We start from the raw sequence: 6,558 nt of genomic DNA, 5'->3' as shown, positions 1-6,558 counted from the left end.
AGTGGCGAGTGATTCAGGTTACTGACCACGGTCTAGGAAGTTGGATAGTAGCCGATCAAGCAACGTCGCCCCACACCAAGAGAAGAGGTGTGAACTCCGTTTATTAAAGTTTAGCAGTTCGTTTTCCTGTCGCTCTGTCTTCAGTCATCTGAGCATCACGTGTCGGCTACATGTGATGATACAACCGTCACGTGTGACACAAATTACATACGAAAGGAATGGTTATGAGATGTGATGAGGTATGAAAAAGTCTCATTGTATACTCCAAGCAAATCTCCTCGACCAAGTCAGTTTCGTAACCATCTTCTCTCCTTCATACGTTTAACCTCTTTCCAGGAAGAGCTCTGCTACAGAGCACACGCCAAGACAGTCCCCGCCGGAGGTTCTAGTCCTGCCTCGGGCATGGGATTGTGTGTTGTCCTTAGCGTAAGTAACTGTAAGTAAGTTTAATTAGTGTGTAAGCCTAGAGACCGATGACCTCAGCAGTTTGGTCCTATAGAACCTTACTGCAAATTTCCAAAATTACCGAAGTAGTCATACGGGAAGGCGAACCGTCCCACTCCACGCCCCTCCCCATTGAACTACTATAGTTTGACTTAAACTACTTGGCAGTTGACGTTGAAGGACACAATTTGTGGCGGTATCGCCAATACATTGTCTGTAAGTAACCACCGTAGCGCCCTAGCCTCTCCCGCGATAGAAAGTAGAAGTCTTTATCTCCTACAAAAACCATATGAAAAGCCTGAAATGTAAATAAGGTACACACGCCTGTTGTGTGTCCAGGCAACTGAAAAATCTGTTCTTGGTTTTACTTATGGCCAGAGTTACGTTGTTCTTTTTTTCCGATTGCAAAAGCACCTATCTCTGTAGTGGAACTTACCAAATTACGTATTTCCTTACATTTGCTACGTGCAGCCTTAGGAAAATGGCATTTTTTTGTTGTTGCAAATTTTTTCAGTATATAGCTTGTAACAAGAACGAAGTTTGAACTCTCTATCTTATACAAAAATCTCGTACTAATTTCGCAATTCACAAAGTACATAACTCTACAGTGTCTCTGAACACGTCAGAAATATGATCATAAGTAGAATTAGCTTCAAATGGCTCTAAGCACTATGGGGCTTAACATCTTAGGTCATCAGTCCCCTAGACCTAGAACTGCTGAAACCTCACTAACCAAAGGACATCACACACATCCAGACCCGAGGCAGGATTCGAACCTGCGACCGTAGCAGCAGCGCGGTTCCGGACTGAAGCGCCTAGAATCGCTCGGCCACAGCGGCCGGCGTAGAAAAGAACTGGAGTGCGATAGAAGAAATTTTCGCGTCCTGGAAGGGTGTCCCACTCGAGATCTGGCAGGCAGACTGCTTTGCACAGCAGATGTGGCAGCACACGGGGAGCTGACAATGCAAGGCTTCGATTGGTGTACTGCTGGCTGGAGTAGTACGATCCACCAGCGGTCGTGCCAACTGTTTTGCATCAGAGCACCTATAATCACTCGCCACTCCACTAACTTGGTGACCTAGTGGGACCCAGCCTTCAGCGGGCGGCAAGAATGAAATTGGACATTTTTCGTGGCAATACGCAAGACGGTACGATTTCGAGACCAAAGTGGTTCCTGTTCAGCAAAAGAAAGTCCTAGTAGTGTTTCCTTTTCCTCAATACCCCAGCGGACTTTTCAGTTTAGCAGTGGGCGTGACGCAAAGCAGGGAGCGCCCAGTGCCCTGGAAGGCTGCCGTCGGCGAGCAGCCGGCCGACCTCGCCCATTACTGGATGAGCGGGTCGGAGAGCTGGCATCAGGCGGCCGCCACGGTGTCGCTGTCTGCGTCGGCGGCGGCGGCGGCGGCGGCGGCGGCCGCGCAAGCCACGGGCGACTCGTCGGCGGACGGGGGCAGCGCGGGCCCCAGCGGCGGGAGGGGCAGCTCGAGGGGCAGCGACTGGGGGCGGCGCGGTAGCGCGCGCTGCTGCTGGGCCACCACCGCCTCCAGAGCGCGCTCGCTGCGCCGCCGCAGCCGCCGCCGGCTGCCCGGACACAGGAACATCTTCAGCTGCTCCTTCGTCACCCTGCGCAAACGCCACGCACACACTTGCGCACCGTACAGAAGCACTAGCTGACAGGCAATCTTATATCAGAGCAAAAGGAATTTCTGCCTACAGTTTGTTTTCGATGATTTATTGCGTTAGCCAACCACATCCTTAACCCGCGACGAGAGTGCTCGGGATTTCCTACGAAAAACTACTCTGTTCAAATCCTAAGTGATACACTTACCAAGAGCGCTCCCACTGAAAGGCAGACTTGAGAAGCAAACCTCCATCCGATCTCGGCAGACGGAACTCGCAGATTGTCCCGTCAAAGAAATTAATGTATATCACTTTGGTGTCAGCTTGAAGAAATCCAGAACTTTCTTTCTTTCGCTGGTGCCTTGTCCCGCAGTGTCGCAGGGTCGGTACGGTTAGAAACGGATTTGGCAAGGTTAGTTATAAGAGGTGGCCAGATGCCCTTCCTGCTGCCACCCTGTACCCCCCTGGGACACAATTAGTGTACCCCAGCTCTCTGCGTCTAGTGTAATCCATGGAATAGTGCGAATGTGGTCAGATGTCTGCGAGTAGTGTAACTGAGGCGGAACGTGGGGACCAGCCTGGTACTCACCTAGCGGGATGAGGAAAACCGCCTAAAAACCACATCCAGGCTGGTCGACACACCGGCCGACGTCGGTAATCCGCCGGGCGGATTCGATCCGGGGCCGGCGCGCCTACCCGAGTCCAGGAAGCAGCGCATTAGCGCTCTCGGCTAACCTGGCGGATTGAAGAAATCCGGAACATGTAACGGATATTGTCTGGTTGCAAGGGTACCCACACTAACTGGCGTTTAATCTCGGAGCTATTTCTTCTTCCATCGCAACACAATTAAAGGGTCTCTTTTTCGAAATACTGTAATTGTCTCCCAATGACACGCAGAAGTTTTAAATTTCGCTCAAAGGTTCCTACAATTTCATCTGTAAAACTATCGGCACATGGAACGAGGCAGCTGATGCTGACGTGCCCGCAGACGGTATCTCCGACGTCACGAGACACGGCACTGTGGGCACAGGGGACGAGCTAGTTAAGTGATTTTGCGCTCTGACCACTCCCCATCGGAGTTGGCTTTATTTGGCTAGCAAAAAGTACAGTTTCTTCACTAATACGGACGAGCTTAAAATTCCTGCATTAGCTCCTCCCTTGTCCATATACCAGTCGTGTCGTTCTGTCTGTGGTATTGATAAATGGAAACTTAAATATTTGTGAACATGTTATAAGACAAAAATGAAAGATACATGTCCAGGTCAGTGAGGATATCAGCTTACAGAAGTTCACCAAATCGGACAAATTCGCTCCTGACAGAGAACGCACTTGCATTTGCATAATATTAATTACTACAGAAATTATGTCTATTAATTGTGTAACAGAGTCCCATAATCTTCCGGAAAACATGAAGATGAAGAAAAAAAAATACATGCAGTAGGACTTGAGGCCATATGCCCGCCTATAATCCGTTCATTGCAACATGGTACCTCTACACACTATTCTAGGATGTTGGTTCGTCGTAAGAAACTTTGCATTTTATCTCATAGTCTTTTATGGGATTTAATAGCTGATATATTACTAATTTACCTTTAACTATAAAAAATTCCAGCAAGAATCTTTAATGTGCCTTTGCCTTAAAACAGCAATAAATACGAAAATTTCTTTAAGCACCAATATGACGTTTCCCGTAGTTTCGTTGCAACAAATCGTACAAATAACCATTCGTTCTCGATACAATGAATGTGCTGGTCCTTAGAAACAGCATATATTCGTGGTCGATAAGGTATAACACAAAACCCACAGAATATGGGCGTCTGCTGAACAAGATAACTACAATATGGCTTCTTGCTTTATGAGGACCTCGAGCTTTCTAATGTGACGTACGGAGCGTTCTTGCTTCCTACTGGTTGTGCTTTACGTGACACGTCGCCGACGTATCGCGCATCTTACATTATCTAATGAAATGGCTTCTCAATACAAAATACCAGGAAGTGACGTCACGAAACAGGTAGAGCGCCACGTCAACGTTAGCTAACTCGTCCCCTGTGCCGACGGTTTAACGGTGCAAAAGTGTGACGCACTCCGACGTCAGCGTCGAGCTCGACATCGCTTCGAACAGCAAGGTGTCGACACACGGGAAAATAAGGTCGGAGCTCAGAAGTTCATGTGACGTATAAGGTGAGGAAATGACGTCCCACTGGCACCGAATTTCACCACAATTCTGCCCAGCGCTACCGTGGACCTCTCACAAAACGGGCAGGTCATCACAGCCCCTCTTTCTCACACTTAATCCCGTCTTTTGACGCCTCTGTGATAGAGGTTAAAACCGCGACACTAAGCTTTGAAATTAAGCCGATTTTTTATGGCTGGCCGAAGAAAACATTTCAGACATACCGCCGCTCAGAATTGGCACGAAAAAGCCTCAGGGGTTGGCATAACAAGGAAGTCATCTCTCGCTTTGAGCCGTTGACTCCCACACATCTTACGGTCGAAAACGACATTTGCTACTGCGATGAGCAACAGGAGGACGTTCTTGACAATCTTCGACACTGCTGACTCTCCCCGACGTTTCAACACTTCTGTGAGGACACTGTGGGGCTACATCCCCACTGAACATAACCACACCACTCTGCAGTGCAGTGGGAGCCTAATTTTAGCTTTGGTGTATAGGCTGGAACAACTAGGGACCGTTGAAACCCATTCGATGAAAGTTGAAAGCAGTGTTTATGCATTTTCAGACCTCCTGTTTCACGCTCTACGTGGCGTGATCACAGTGGAGTGCGACATTGACACATCTGTGAATAACATGGCAAACGATCCCTCCAACCTCCAACAAGACTGCTCCCCCCCCCCCCCCCACCTCACAACATCACAGTAGGACGTGAACCAGGAGAGCGTAAATGCATAAGCACACTTTGCTGCTCTGGTTCACATGCAGATTTCGTCGAATGGTTCAGAACAGCCCCTTGTGGTTCCAACTTTCACTCCAAAGATGCGCGATTATGTTCAGTGGAAATACAGGCTCACAATGTCCTACCGAAGGGTTGAAACTTCTGGGATTGTAGAAGTGGCAAAAGCACTAAGCACTTCGTCATCAGGCCACAAGTGGCCCATCGGGACCATTCGACCGCCGTGTCATCCTCAGTTGAGGATGCGGATAGGAGGGGCGCGTGGTCAGCACACCGCTCTCCCGGTCGTTACGATGGTTTTCTTTGACCGGAGCCGCTACTATTCGGTCGAGTATCTCCTCAGTTGGAATCACGAGGCTGAGTGCACCCCGAAAAATGGCAACAGCACATGGCGGCCCGGATGGTCACCCATCCAAGTGCCGGCCACGCCCGACGGCGCGTAACTTCGGTGATCTGACGGGAACAGGTGTAGCCACTGCGGTAAGGCCGTTGCCATATGTGGCGAAGGTTGTCAGAAATGTCGTCCTGTTGCTCATAGCAATGCGAACACTTGTTTTCGACAGCGAAATGTATGGAAATCAATGCTCCAAGGAAAGGGGTCGTTTCATTGGCGCCCTTTATGCCACTCCCTGGGTATTTTTGTGTCGATTCTGAGCGGTGGTATATGTGAAATGTTTCCCTTGGCCACTCACATGAAAACCGTGTGATCTCAACGCTGGGTGTTACAGTTCTGACCTCCACTGCAGAGGCGTCGAAAGGAGTGTAATAAGGCGTGTGATAATCTTCCCATCATGTGAAAGATCCATGGTGGCGTTGGGTAGAATTGTGGTGAAATTTAGTGCCAATATGATATCATTAACAATTTTATACGTCATATGAATATCTGAGCTCTGGACTTTTTCCTCTTATGTGTCAACACGTTGATGTTTGAAGCGTCGTCGATCCAGAGGGTGACGTCGCAGGCCGTCACTCTTTTCTATCGTTACAGAGGAAGCTTGTAGGCATCTTTGAGTGGAATTTCAAACTTCTATGGCGCAGTGAGAGACAATTACGGGGTTTTGAAAAAGCGATCCTTTAATTGTGTTGCACGGTGTATAAGGGGCAGGCAGATGAAAATGAGACAGATGGAAAAAAATAAGTGAACTGTTTGTTATTTCAAAAGTAGTCGCCATAACTGTTAATACATTTATTCAAATGTGAAACAAGAGGGTCAATGCCTCAATGAAAAAATGTTCACAGTTGCCTACGGAACCACGATTGCAGCCAGTTGTGCACCTCTTCGTCCGAAGAAACTCGACGGTCACAAACGTCTTTCTTCAGGGCTCTAAGAATATGGAAATCGCATGGGGGGGGGGGGGGGGGGGGGGGAAGAGTTCAGGGCTGCGTGGAGGATATGTAAAGGCTACCATCGAAACTTCTATAGTGTAGTTGAAACAACCTCGGCAACATGTGGGCGGGTATATTATTAGCAGGTATTCGACTGCGCTGCAAAAGTTTCACTGGGAAATCCATACACGTCTTCTATACGGTACCGACCTCTCCCAGTGCGATTTCCATATTTTTGGGGATCTCAAGAAAGACATTC

At 48.6% G+C, this 6,558-nt stretch overlaps 1 pseudogene; it reads right to left on the bottom strand.

Moving 5' to 3' along the window:
• Window positions 1–5,349: 5,349 nt before the first annotated feature.
• Window positions 5,350–5,467, bottom strand: LOC124555452 (annotated as a pseudogene).
• Window positions 5,468–6,558: the final 1,091 nt, after the last annotated feature.

This window comes from Schistocerca americana, chromosome 1, assembly GCF_021461395.2.
Source record: "Schistocerca americana isolate TAMUIC-IGC-003095 chromosome 1, iqSchAmer2.1, whole genome shotgun sequence".
NCBI classification, from domain to species: Eukaryota; Metazoa; Arthropoda; class Insecta; order Orthoptera; family Acrididae; genus Schistocerca; species Schistocerca americana.
The sequence above is the reverse complement of the archived record's forward strand: the minus strand, read 5'-3'. Positions and strand labels throughout refer to the sequence as shown.